The sequence below is a fragment of the Diuraphis noxia genome, unplaced genomic scaffold (genome assembly GCF_037042655.1).
Source record: "Diuraphis noxia isolate RWA-SAM2 unplaced genomic scaffold, SU_Dnox_SAM2 contig0002, whole genome shotgun sequence".
Classification (NCBI taxonomy): domain Eukaryota; kingdom Metazoa; phylum Arthropoda; class Insecta; order Hemiptera; family Aphididae; genus Diuraphis; species Diuraphis noxia.
The window spans coordinates 83,817,328-83,832,623 of record NW_028301712.1 but is presented as its reverse complement, the minus strand read 5'-3'; the positions used below and the strand labels follow the sequence as shown (position 1 = coordinate 83,832,623).

At 29.1% G+C, this 15,296-nt stretch overlaps 1 protein-coding gene and 1 long non-coding RNA gene across 3 annotated transcripts in view; one reads left to right on the top strand and one right to left on the bottom strand.

The window, feature by feature from the left end:
* The first annotated feature begins 2,591 nt into the window (after positions 1 to 2,591).
* LOC107169919 (uncharacterized) overlaps positions 2,592 to 15,296 on the top strand; it is a 48,676-nt gene continuing 35,971 nt past the window's right edge. The window contains exon 1 of one of the 2 annotated variants that reach the window (XM_089218546.1): positions 2,592 to 2,932. The gene's annotated coding sequence lies outside the window, so the exon portion shown is untranslated. The remainder of the gene's footprint in view (positions 2,933 to 15,296) is intronic. The other variant, XM_089218547.1, reaches the window with a different exon arrangement.
* LOC149059018 (uncharacterized) lies at positions 8,384 to 9,141 on the bottom strand. Its single transcript, XR_016190513.1, has 2 exons — positions 8,971 to 9,141; positions 8,384 to 8,801 (listed from the first exon to the last, which is right to left on the bottom strand). It is a non-coding gene; the product is annotated as an uncharacterized LOC149059018 (long non-coding RNA).

The following is a 15,296-nucleotide window of genomic DNA, read 5'->3' as shown; positions in this document are numbered from 1 at the left end:
TATCAAATAAATATCTATTAATTTAAAAGTTTTATCTTGTACAGATTATTTTAAAAATTATAATTATATTATGATGTCAGTCGGTTAAAAATGAACTTATTTTTTGATGGACTACTAACCAAATTTATAGTTCCTAGTTCAGAGATTTTTTTTTCTTATTATTACAGCATCAACATCAAAATTATTAGCTTACAATTAGACTATATAGTTAGGTATGTACATAGGTAAGGAGTTTTTACAATGATATTAAAAAAAAAAAAAAAATTAAATTAAATTAAATTAAGTTGTACATTTCAATTTTTTTTTTAATGTGATTATTTTTTGTAAGTCAGCATAGGGTCCTATAGCTTCGTATAGATTGTCTAGTTCAGAGTTTTATACTAACTATAAGTATAGTAATTTAGCTATTCTTTACATAATTTCAACAAATTTAACGACAAGCTCAAAGTACAGCCTACGCAAAATTTCCAATCGATTAACTTTGGGTAAAAGAAATTAGAACACATTAAATATTATTAACGCTAAAATTATTTTTAGATAAATAAAATATACTGCAAAACACACTAAATTAAAATTAAAATCCTCATTATTTATAATCTGTTTTCGATATAATATACTTATTAGTAATTACCTACTGATAAATATTGTTTGTAGATGTATAGTAGGTAATGTAAAATACAAAAATTTCATACTTACATACTTACAGGGTTTACTGTTCTAGTACCTATATGTTGACATGGTGAAATTGTGTACCAAATTCGAAAACATTTCTTGCACTAATATTCATATTTTATTTCCAACAAAATCGTAATGATAATAAGATATACACAAAGTTGCCTATCCATAGCCCCTCAATAATCAATTGTTTAAGAATTATTAACTTTACATTTATCTACATCGTATACAATTTTTATTTATTCCAAATATAATATAATAATAGAAAATTCAATATACTTCAGTATATTAATTGTAAGTTCAGTTTATATTGTACAAAAAATTAAATTCCAGAGAAAAAATAATAATAACAATTATCACAAAAATGACTTTTAATTCTGAGCGGATTGGTAAATATATTGGTTTTGTGCATGTAGGTATATATTTTTTTTTTTTTTTGTGACCAACATTACTCATTAGCGAAGCTTAACAATGTAATATTAGAGATTCCACAATTCCACATGCATTTATCTTGTTAATTTTTTTTTTTTAAAGGTCAACATAAAGTATTAAGCATTTTTTTTTTTTGAGCATTTTAAGTTCAAATTTTACGACAAATATTCACAGATATAACACAACGGTTTATCGAGGATCAATTTTTGTAGTTTTGTTATTATTAAAAAAAAAATTAAGCTTTAGACTTTTACTTAAATTATCTTATTATTCATACAATGAAATATATTTAGACTAGTATTAGGCTTATCTATCTCAAGCTAAATAAGCATTTAGCATTTTAAAATAATTTTAATTTCTTTTCTATAAATAGCAAAAAATATTAATAATACAATTAGAAATGTCAAAAAAAAAAATAGGATTACAATAACAATATTTTGTATTCAAAATTCAGTAATATAATATAATTAAATATAATAATAAATATATATAATAATATACTCAAAACTGCTAGCTAGTGTGTAAGGAATCTAATATAGGATTGAATAAAATAAAATATTAAGCATGTTGTAAGACGTAATCAATTACCCGTTCCTCGTTCGTACAAAAGATTTAAAAAAACATTGTTATGACCTATGGTCATATTATTCAAAAAAAAATTACATTTAAAATTTTGGAGCTAATTTTACTCAAATAATGAAAAAAAAAAATCAAAATAACTAAATTATTAGATAGTGTACATAACTTCAGATTTTAATTATGAGTCGAGCTGTCACAATGAACGTTGAATAAGAAATATTATATTCCGCTAATATACTATACCTAGCTAAAAGGTACCTTCTTAACTCAGTAATAATTAATAATTGTGCTAAAATATCAGAATCTAAAATTGTATAAAACATTGAAACATACACTCTCTAAGTTATTAATTAGATAATTTAATTGAAGACATTTGAGACTGGAGAGTGTAGGTAATCAAAATTAAAATTATAAAATTATTTATATGTATATTTTTTTTGTTATTAGATTTAAGACTTCAACGTCACTGGTCATTAGCCTAAAAATATTGTTATTGTGTTTTTATACTATATTATTATTAAATATTATTGATATAATCATATTAACACGTGTAAATTGGTTGTAATACACAAACAAGACAAAAAGAAACTCATTGTTCTGCATATTATTATTGCCAACAGATTTTTTGTAAGTCACATAAATGCCCGTAATCGTTACAATATAAAAAAGGTGAACAATTAATAATTATTAATAAACAGTGATTGTCCACCAAACAAAGTTTTTTAACTGAAGAATTTCATCATTGGAATTTATCGTGACGTTGTGGCGTCCATGTGTCCGAAACAGTATGTTGGTGGGGGGTGCTGGTGTTGTGGCGAAGGACGAGAGAAGTGGGGGTGGTGAAGCGGTGACGTCATATAGCTTGTTAAACAGTCTATCCCGTTGCCAACTTCGTTCGGTACTCGGCATACAGACCGTCAGCTGGTACCCACGCACGCACAGTCACGCCGTAGTCGTCATTCTGCGTTGGTCTTGCCAGCGCATTCTCCGCCGGAGTCGCGGTCGAGCTTAACCCCCTTTTTCGAATAAAAAAAGGAAATCTGTGATTCGTTAATTTTTTTGAATTTTGGCTAGTGCGAGCGATTTGGTCACAACTACCGGAATTTGTTTACGTGAACTACGCGAGTTGTAATATTAGTTGTTTTTTTTTTTTAATTTCACCTTCTGTTGCACACCTAAATCCATACGTAATGTTTACGTAACCATGGTAGACAAATAAATTGGTCAGGTCTTCAGCAATCTCGAGGTAATAAATTTGAAAATACAGTTTGTTTTGCATGAACTTTGATTGCAGTTATTATTACCTATTTGTATATTATAATATATATATATATTATATAAACATCGCCTAGATATATTAGAATATCTTATACCAACCATGTATAGGTAGTAAGTACCAACTATTGGCTATTGGAAAAATATATTCTTAATTTCAATAAAATTGAAACTATGTTTACTCACGCGTATTGGCGTATTTATATAGGTACACTACTTAATGAAAAATTGAGTGTAAATTATATCTACTTCAATTTTTAAATGTGTCGGTTTGTTATTTGTTATAGGCCATATCATATAATTATTACTATCGTTTATCGCCAATAAGTGATATAAATATTTAATAAAATACTCAAATAGTTAGTTAAATTTATAATTAATTTAAACACATTAATTACTTAAGTAGGTATGTATAATTTACACAACTATTATAAATTATAGTATATAAACGCATATAGCCATCATCCAATTGGTTTTTACCAACCAAATTATAATACTATAGTCATTTTTTGCATGTGTTCGTTTTTCGGGTATACAATTATATCGTATAACTTTATATTATTGAATCACATTTGTAAGACTACGGTCAAATGTAATGTAATACCATTACGATATTTATAATGCGAGAGATGACCTTTCAGCCAGAAATATAAGACTCCATATCTGGTCATGGTTGTTCGATAAATAAAGAAAGAATCGTTAACAGTTTACATAGTATTTCAAATATCATCTCTTTTTATTATCTATAGGTCCTTATCCTTGACTCATGAATACAACAAGCAAATTAAGAAAATAATGTTTTATGGTTTATACAACATGGAGTTCAACCCCTGATTTGAACACGTGTTCGTCATTGTATTTATTTTGTTGATGTTTATTTTTAATTACATACAAACGATAAAAAATTATCCTAATACTCAAACGAGTTCCATTAAATTTTAATTTTAGCATCTAATGTGTGATACTATTATGTTTGTATAACAACAATAGTTAAAGAATTCATTTAAAAGAGCCATTGAATAGAACTCTAATCAGTTTTATCGTAGATTTAATAAATTATGTCTAAATGGGTATATAATTATTTTTACGTTTGTATTTTATATTGATATAGCAGTAATACAGAAAAAAATCTGTCTAGTTTACACAACCATAATAATATGCTTTAATATACTGTGTTGAGTAGTCGTCCCCACCCAGAGCCCTCTTGTTCTCCGTCATAATATTTTACATTTACTAAACACAAAAGTGTTACTACCTACTCTAATCGCAAACACACAGTCCACGTTGACTTGCACGTGTACCTATAGAGTCGTAGGCGATACACACAATTCAATGATCAACTGAGGATCGTAAGTGTTTTTAATCAAATGTATTCTATTCTGCCTAGCTGATGACCCACATCGAGCTCACTCAACTAGAACGACGTTCTGCTAACATTTTCTCCGCATAATATAGGAAATTGGTCTACATTAAAGAATACAATAACCTATACACTTCTTTTTATATAAATAAAAAAAACCAAACCCATTCCTTCTATTATTCCATAGACCCTTCCCGCTCTACTTTTTCGATTTTCTCTGTGACGAGTCACGGACAGAGACAACTATTGAACTACATAGTAATCTTCGATTATAATATTTAGTCGATTACACTACTGCTGGCACAATTGCTGGCTGAGAAAAAAATTAATTACATTTTGAGTATAATATTATCAATTTAGGTATACCTATTATTGAATGTAATCTTATTTAATTATTACTGATAATAATTGATACGTTTAGAAATAACACATTTTGATAGAAATTAGTTTCGTTTAATTATTCCATATTATGATTATACACATAATATTCTTTTAATTAATTGACAATATTGATTACGTTTTGAAATTGAACGAAATAAATTTTTTTTGGAAAAATGGATAGAAGTTGAGATTCTTTGATGACAATTTTTTTTATATATTCTTCGATTGTTTAGTATGTCCTTTTCTAATAGAACTCGTGGCCGCGTTATTGGCCGGCGACGTCATCATCGAGCGCGTCCGAGAACGTGGGCCGTTACCCTGCCAACGGCATCGTATACCGTCACCGGGGCAACGGGTATGGTGTTGCCCCGTGCGACCGATAGAGTGCCACCACGAGTGTTGGACTGGAGACGAGGTAAATAAAAAATAAAAAGAGAAAAAAAAGAAACATTTTATATTCAAAAGCTCATAATAACAGGAAAATGTGAGTTTATTGGACGTGATCCATAATGTTGCCTGTGACAAAAGCTGCTATATCGGACGCACATAGAAAATTATTTAACTTGATAGGTAGGTCGAGAGACATTGTCAAGAATGTTTATAAGGATGAGTTTGAACTCGGGGCGTAGGATTTTTAATTTTGAGCTCATTTGCCATGGCCCGATTCGTTTTATCCTCGCTGTTATGGCCCTTCGCGTGCATAAAGGAAAATTATTCGTTATTTTGATATGAAAACTAAACTTATTTTTCTTGATTAAATTCTTGATTCTGATTTTGCATTAATTTTACGATCGTAAATGATGACTTTGATTATCATGTCATCAGAACGGAATTAATTTAATGGATGTTTAATGTACACAAGATCGTAATTCATAATTAACACAACCGATCAAAACATAATTTTGCTTTAACAGTTAAATTAGCATTTAAGTGTAAAATATGTAATCTGCCACGGCACTAGGAATAATTGCTTGAACGGCAATGCTGATTTTGCTTCTCGTCGTTACTTATTAAAGGTCGCGATCAAATATCACGTTTTCTTCGTAATACATTTGCGGGTGTAGTTATTTGAAAATTTTTAAGTAGACATTATGAGATATATATATACCTATATATATATACGATTCTAAATTATATTATTTCGTATTTTGTTTTTTTTATTATTTTGTAATGATTAACAATAGACATCGTTACATAATATACAGGGTGTCCCACAGAGATCTGACATTCTGACAAATGAAATAACTTTTGTTCTAATCAATATTTTAAAAAAATTTCTTTTAAATATAATTCATAGACACTTGCGCTACATTTTTTATTTTTTATTTTTTAATACTGAAAATAAAAAACTTAAAAATTGATAAAAAATTTTTTCGAAATATTCAATATAGCCAATTTGTAAATATGATTTTTAGAAAAATGTATATAGTATAAAAACACTTATTTAAGTCGAATGGCTGATTTTTTACAATTTTTTGTTAAATTTCAATATTTTCGTTAAGTAAATTACGATCTAGTTTATGTTAGAAACCTTGTAATTTCAAATAATAATAAATTTTTTTTTAAATATTTTATAACATTTTTAAATAAGTGCATGTTAAAATCTAATTATTTTTTTTATTGCATTTATTTTAATAATATGTGATGTATAAACTATAATTTACCTAACGAAAATATGGATATTTAAAAATTTTTTAAAAAATTCAGCCTTTTGACTTAATTAAGTGTTTTTACCATATACATTTTTCTGGAAATCAAATTTACAAATTGGCTATATTGAATATTTGGAAAAAAAAATTATCAATTTTTAAGTTTTTAATTTTGAGTATTAAAAAATAAAAAATAAAAATTGTATTCTAAAAATGTAGCGCAAGTGTCTATTAGATTATATTTAAAAGAAATAAAAAATATTGATTAGAACAAAAGTTATTTCATTTGTCAGAATGTCAGATCTCTTTGGGATACCCTGTATACCTACCTGATATCTATAATAAATAGTCATTTGATATTAATTTATTACAATGTTATTTTAGTTATTGGTAAGTATACTCAGTAATCAGTAGTATGTACCTTTACGTCTTAACACACTTATAATTTAATATAAATTACAAATATTATAGTGTATGGTTTTGTAAATCAATCAATCCACTTGATGCAATGCATTTTGGGGTATTCGAAGCGCGTGCCTGTGTGACGGACATTTGCGCAACAATCATACCCAAACATGTTGTTTTTCAGAATACCGATAACGTACGAATTGGCTGCGTCGCAAACCAAATCCGGACACACTTGCGCGTTGCGTAGTTATAACTTCCACTAAAACGCACAAAATATATCATTATACCACCACTCCGGCCGACTGCAACGACAGTACACGATAATACTTTATGTTAATATGTTACATTATTATATTATAAAGTTGGATAACTTTACTATTCTTAGGGAACCGTATTTTATTTATTTTTTTTTAAATATCTCGTTGGAAATACACATGTCGAAATTGTATTTTTATTAAAACATATTATTTTTGAATCGAAATCGGTTTGAAATATATTAAGTCGGTAACGTAATTGTATGGAATATATTTTGTTGGAAACATATGTTGTTGGAACTGTAACAGTGTAATATACTGAACAATATTCTGTATGAATCGTATTTCTAGAAACTTATTTCATAGAAAATATTTTTTACCTTTATTATTTGGTTACGGATTTAGGGTATACGATTCCAATCAAATACTTCTCCGACCAAATACGTTTTGAATAAATACAGTATCGAAATAATAATAATTTGTAAATGGTTTAATTTCAAAATACAAAGATTTTTGATTTTGGTACTTTTTCGCCAAAAAATATTTACAAATCAATACTGTTCAGAAAAATATTTTCCGTATTTGTTGGTATGTTCCAATCAATTATTTTCCAACAAAACATAGTCCTTTCGCGTTACATATTATACTAGATTATTATTTATTATACAAGGTTTTAAAACCAAATCTCCTCATAGCTACTATATGTAGAACATTTAAATTAAATAAATTATGTTTGCTAGTTAACGCATTGTCCTGAACGTATGATACTGTATATATTCAGAGGAACTTAAATCAAACATAATATGTTATTATAGTATAATATAATAGTTGACTTGGTGCATCCTATATCTTAATTTGACTGCACTTAATTCTCGGTAAACAGGCGGTATGTTTCGCTGGGCTGAAAGTGATCAAACTCGCGCATTTCAACACTTACATTTTATACATATACAGTGTGTTCACCGATTTAGGGAACACTGAATTTCTCGGCCGGATTTGTTTGGAATAAATCAATTATTTTTTTGACATACTGATGGTGTATGAATACACATTTTTCGATACATTTCAACATTTTTTGAGAATTTGGTCTGTGCATGCGCAGTAAAAACTTTTTTTTTAAATAGCAACGCCTATTTTTAAGTAATTTTCATGTATCAACTATGGCTCTAAGTTCAATATTGACTGAATAAGAGCCATGTCAATTTTATTAAATAATACATTTTTTTAATTATTGTTAAACATTTATAATTAATTCTTATTGGTTATTTTTTGAATATTTGTATGAATTTTTTTTTTAGAAATGTTACAAAACAAGACTAACATAATATGGATACAAAATTATTTATTAAAAATCGACTAGGTACAACTGGTACAAGTGAACAATAGTTATTTTATAATTACACAATAAATTAAATAAATTGTTCTCATAAATCGTCAGATAATAATATCATCGCGGTTGCCACGTGGATTCGTATCTTCGCAAGTCGCAAGATTTCACCGATCAATTTCCGTACTCGTCCATCCGCGAATTCCATAAATTAGGTTCCGGAATACAAACTCGTGATCCACCCTGGTAAGCTCAGCAATCGCAATGGTGACCACATGTCCATCTTACTATTAATTGCATACGGTATTGGCTGGCTCGAGACTAGCAAGTATAGCGGGCAGTAGGTAATTATAATATTTTCCGATGGGCGTCAATCGTTCAAAAACGGTCATCGTTGTCGTTTGTTTTAGCCATCGACCGCGAGTTTTCGAAGTTCTAGCCGTGGATGTCGACTTTGTAGACTAAAACCAAAATTTCTATATAACGACAACATACACGACGAGACGCTAGATCGCACATCCGTAACCTATATTATTCATAACTACTGATCTAGAAATCTACTGATAGTAATATCTTATAAAGTATAATATATTTTTGGTTACGCTTATTTATGTAATTGTTTGCACTTACCTAGGTGTGAAAGTTTATAATGCATCATGCGTGAAATGTAGGTATTAAATAATTATTCGTAATGCGTATATTGTTTGGTTTGTAAGATCCAAGTAAAACCTTGGTAAAATTGTAGCACTATTGCGCATTATTGCGTGCATTATTGTCGCTTTATTTTGCTCATATAATATGATTTACATACCTACCTAAAAGTATTCTGGTATTCATAGTTATCTGTTTTATTTTTCAACAAAATAATGGGCTCCGCTGAACGAGTTGGGCGTTATTGTACCATTGTGGCCAACAATTATAAATTTGTATACAGGGTGCGAATTTCAGATAACACGTAATAAAAATGCAAGTATTATTATTTATCATTTTGGAATATACTTATTACGCATCGAAAAATGGTACTTTTTGTGTACGATAGATACTGTTATAAAATAATTCAGCATGACGTATGTTACATTACTCTGCTTGAACACTGCGTAGCAATCAGTTTGATAACAAGTGATTACTTATATTGCAGTATAAGAAAAAAATTACATCAAATCATACTACGAATTAATAGTTTTTAAATACCATTAATTTCCTGTATAAATATAAATATTTTCAAATAAATTTCAATTTCGGTATGTTTTTTTTTCTTCAACTGGTTCTAAGTGCATTGCCCTAGTTCGACATTGAGAGGAATCAAATAAAACGAGAAAACTAGAAAAAAAATCCACGTTGAACGACCGCGTCAGCCGGGTCGTCGGACCGACGTCCGCAGAAACGCTAGAAAACGTATAAAAACTCGTTATCCCACCGAGTTCTTGCTCTAAGTCAGTCCGGTGGATATTTATTATTGTTATTATTATTATTATTGTGGCTACAGCTGATTCGTTCGCTCGTCGTTCTCTCGTCGGCACGGGGCACACACGAGTACACATACACACACACACACACACCGCTTCGGCACCGGCAACATCAGCTACAATGCGTAGTATAGCCTTACGGATGCTGGTTCCGTGTACACGTCGTCTTATGTATGATTATCATTATGCTACAAGTTACAATAATATTATCGACGCGCAATAAACCAATCGTCGTCAAGGATGTGATTTCGCCGCCGCCGCCGACCGACCGTGTTTCGTGTGTGCGACTCTGCGTCGTGGTGGTGGTGGCATATTTTAACAACGGTGCCAAGGTCGTAGCAACGCCGCCGTGCATGTCTATATAGTACAACACACTGCAGCGATGCGATGCGCGTTTGATGTTTGATACCATAACTCGGGAGTTGCCGCTTTTTGAGTAGTTTTTATTTATTTTTCTTCGGAGCATTGCCACACGGGTAAAAAAAAATTGTTTTCACGGATTATCATCAATTGCGCTGGCGGTGTAGCGGCGGCCCTCGAATCTCGATGACCAAAATGTCAGCTTTGTCGTTTTCCTCGACAATCATGATGTTGATATATGAACGTGAACAACTTGCCGTTCGAGCGTACTCTGAACAGTCTAAACGACTATAGTGCCCCCCCTCCCCGCTAAGGCTCGTGTGTACCTACTGGCTGACGGCTGTTATTATTTACAAGTCAAGTCTTGTTTTCCGCCGGGTGACGACGGATGGCGTTCACAATTACCCTGACAATCGTATTATGGTCATTGATTTATTATATTTTGTTATTGTTATTACATAGGTATTACAGTTAACATAATTATGCATACGACAATAAAGTTAAGACCGTCTCGGGCATGAAAATATGAATTAATATTGTTTACGACTTAACGATACGTATACGTGCATTTGCAAGATGTCTTTGCAGTTGTAACGTATCGACCGATCGCTAATACGCATGCAATACCCCATACGACCAGCATATATTAATATATTATTATGAATAATATGTACCACTATATTATGAAGTTACATGTCGCTGACCCCGACGAGGCTACCGAACGGTACAATACACTATATAATTTAATCTGATATTACTTAATATCATTATTATTATCATGTAAATAATATTATTACATCAAGTCCGTCATACTTGTCTTTATACCCATCCCCCGCTCGGATCCCATCCCTCTAACCACCAACGTTGCATTTTTGTTAATGTCGTTTGATTTAATAACATAAAACTCTATACCCGGAACATCAAAGAAAAAGTGTAATGCTGCTGTACCTACTTAAACCTATATGTATGTATAATAAACATATTCGAAACACCGTGTAGTTTGGACACGCCCACTTAAGATTTCTAATATTTATTCTTTAACACTCACTAGTAATGATACAAATAGTTACAATATAATAATTATACGTCATACATGTCACGATAAGGTCTGTGGAATTAGTTATCAGTTCACGGTCTAAAAACGTTGCCGTCCAAAATCTCCGTTTTCCATAACTATGAATTTTTGATAAGTGGGTACTAATATGCTGTTTTAATATCTGTCGTAACTTTATCTCTTTTACATGATTAGTGTTCGAGTTGTTTTTTTTTTTTGCGTTTCTTTTTAGCGACGCAACACAATAGTTATATCTTATATAGTTAAATGTATAGTTGCGTCCCAAAATAAATTGTCAATACACAAGTCGTGACCTATTATTTACATAATGGACGAGAATTGTCTCTATAAACTAGAAAAGCAACAAATTCTACATCTTCTTAGTCGAGGCCTCGAGGGATATTTTCAATATGCGGGACTGATTAATTTATTAGCATACATTGATGATGTTCTTAAAAATTCTTAATGGAAATAAAATTCAATTAATTAGTATAGTTATAATCTTATTGTTTTAACCTATAAATCTGTATTATTTGTTTTCTCTCTTTTTCTATACCTACCTTTATTATATGACACGAAAATAAGCGCAATAGTAATGTGTTTTAGGACTCTGGAGTGTTAAGTGAGAAACTCAATCCATTGATAGAATTTCAAGATGTTGAGTAGTTGATTTTAGCAGCTTAGAAGGCCATGACACCATATTTTGTGGTGTTACTCATTAGGGGATCATCTGGAATATTACAAATAGTATAGTGAAGGTGTGATTTTCTATTAAGCGCCTTTTAGATTTTATTTTTTTTCAAGTTAAACATGGATGACTTATAAAGACTATATTATCTGATACTGCCTCATATAGGGATACCCAGACGAACTTCATCATTTATTAAATCATTTATGTATCAATACTAATAAAATTTACATCCATATCTTCATAGGAAATTTTAAATTATTGACAATAACTTAAAACATCAATTAGGTGCTGTCCTGACCTAGACAACACCAAAAAAATATTCGAATTTCTCAAATCAACTAAATATTAATACGTAATTCAATATAATATTGTTGTGCAGTATATTATATATCATGTAAATAAAAATTTTATTGTAAACTGATCAAAAAAACCACCATAATCCTTTTTGTGGTTTTAACTTTAGTTAAAAAAAACTTAATATTAATACTAATTACAGCAGATCTAGACACAATTTAAGTACCTATTACAGTTTTTTAACTTAAATTAGTTATTATATTCGAAATTATTTTCTGTATTTTAATAATAAAACAAAAAAGATTATTGGTACCTATTTTATTACATACACCTTTTAGGTATTTGAATGAACAATTAGGAAATCAAAATATTGCAGAAACATTATGTTGTTTCACTAGTTTATAAGACTCGTGAAAACTAATTTGGTTTCAATGAAATGGTATAATTGTGTGAACTACTTCAGTATTTCAGTATTTGTGTTGTTCAAACAATCCGACAAACTTCAGTAGTACAGTACCTTTGGTTTTTTTTTTTTTAATGCCGATTATTATCAGACTACTTAATCGGTTGTTTACTTAAAATTTGTACCAAACAAAATTATATTTTCACCATGACCTTTCATATTGTTGACAACATTGTTCAAACTGCAATGTTGCTGTTTAATAATAGCTCATTAAGATAACAATATTCTGCTAAATATATTTGATATAAAAGTGACATACAATTAACACAAATTTATGGTTTTAATGTTTTAAATGTACCGTTATTGCCATTTGTGATATAATGGACAATATTGAATATTATGGTGTTAATATCATAGGTTAGGTCTATGATTAATATAATATTTTAGAAATTAATTATCGTATAAAATAATTTTTAATTGTGGTAATCTGCAGAGATACATTTTGTAGGTTGTGAAACATCCTTCAATATTATTGCCTACATTTTTTCGTCTACTCAAGTACACCTAAATACTGAAGTTTTATTTGATTATAAATTACATTCAACCTGAACACGCATATACTTAATAATATAATATAAACTTTTAAATTCCGTTAGAAATATTTCCAAATTACTGATGTATAAAAAAAATTATACGATTATTATCATGTTTGCATAATTTTATAATAATATTTTGTTGAAAGTTCATAGGTACATAAGACTAGTTTTGAAAGAAAACAGGACTGATAAAGTAAAATGTTGTTTCTGCTTACCGTAGTAAATACATATAGTTGTAAATCTGGATCTGCCCCAAGTGGCGATTATTTTTTCTTTTAATTAAAAATTTAGAAAGTTATAATGTATATGATTTAGTCGTGCATAGTAATGATGATGTATGATAATATGAAATATATATATATGCTTTTAATTTAGTATATTTACATATAGCTTTTATTGATCCGCTGATCAATAGCTTGAAATTACTTAAAATATTTGAATTTTAATAATATTACAATTGTATATTAGGATCTGATATTGGTTATTATAATAATTATCAACCCAGACTAATTAACCATACTGTAAAATAGATTTTTACAATGCTTGATTAATATTGCTCTTCATTTCAACGGATAAGATTTCAATTTTAATTAATCTTGAATAATTTAAATATCATAAATCTTTAATGCATAACATAATTATCAATATGCATATTCCACAGTAAATTACAATCTATACTATTCTTGGTATTATTTACCTTAACTTATAAGTACTCAACTCTATTTATCCTTACTATTTCTTTATAATGATGACAGTTAGACCTAACATTATTACATGAATGCATTTTTATTTATTGGAAAATGGCCAATAGTTTTATTTATATTCAGTAATAATATTATAATTATTATATGATATCTCATTATTGCATTATATGTGATTATTTCTCAGAAAAAAAGGTCTTCTTTTCGAATATTAAGCTTCGCAGTCTAAAATATCAAGAGATATTTCTGTGCTCACTCAAAAAAGTATACACAATTACAATGCGTCTAAAGGTATCACTATTTATATTATAAAATACACTATAGATACCAGAAACAGTGTGACAAATCAATTAGTACCCAAATGGCCAAATAGTCAGATAAAATTTTAAAAACTATCATATTTGTATGCATTTTAAACAATTGTTTCTCATTGATATTAATTAAATTGCGCAAATATATAATACGGAATTTTATTTTTCAATAGTTAGCTTTTAAACATTCAATATACTTAAAAAGATATACATAGGGGTCATTTTTTTGGATATGTCATACTCCTAGCTACAAGAGGATATCCGCAGTATAACAATAATATTCTCCATAAATTCTCACTGTGCATTATAATAAACCCTCACAAGTTACAATGTTTCAATGAATATTGAACGTAGGGGCTTACCGTCGCGTTATTATAGCAATGTCAAGCAATTTAGCATTTCCTTGAACCCGCATTGACCTTATACTATATTATATGACTGCCCCTTCCTCTAATATTAAGTATAACGGAATTAAAGTATGAACGCTATTATACGGTATTATAAATACTAGTGTAAAGTGTAAAGAAATAATAGGTAAATCAAAAATCTGTTAAAGTAGTCTTAAAGCAATATGCAATAAACTTTTTGAAATATGCCAACATTATGCTCACGTGACCATGGCCACCACATACAAATAATTTGAATAAAATCATGCGTTAAAAATTCCATTTTTTTAAATGATTATGTTTATTTTTAGAAAATGACAACACGTTTGAAGTATAGCTGTAGATTATTATTATGGCGTGTAGTTATGTATGTATTTCCTTTTGTATTCTCTTGTATTCAATAATAAGATTTTAGTTAAATTTTTGGATTTTAGAAATAGACATATTTTATCCAATTTATAAATTATACAATCCATTAAATTATAATATTCTACTGTTATAGAAACTAGTTTAGACGTACCTAATTGTTGAGTTACTATGCATTTATAGTTCGGGAGATCTCGAAGTTCGGATTATGACGAAGACCAAATTATTGTTTCGGCTCATATTCTGTCCAGTATCAATTAGTATCGCAATACTGTTCTATACTAATTAATAGTGTATTTATGATCGATTGGGTATTTGGGTAAAAATA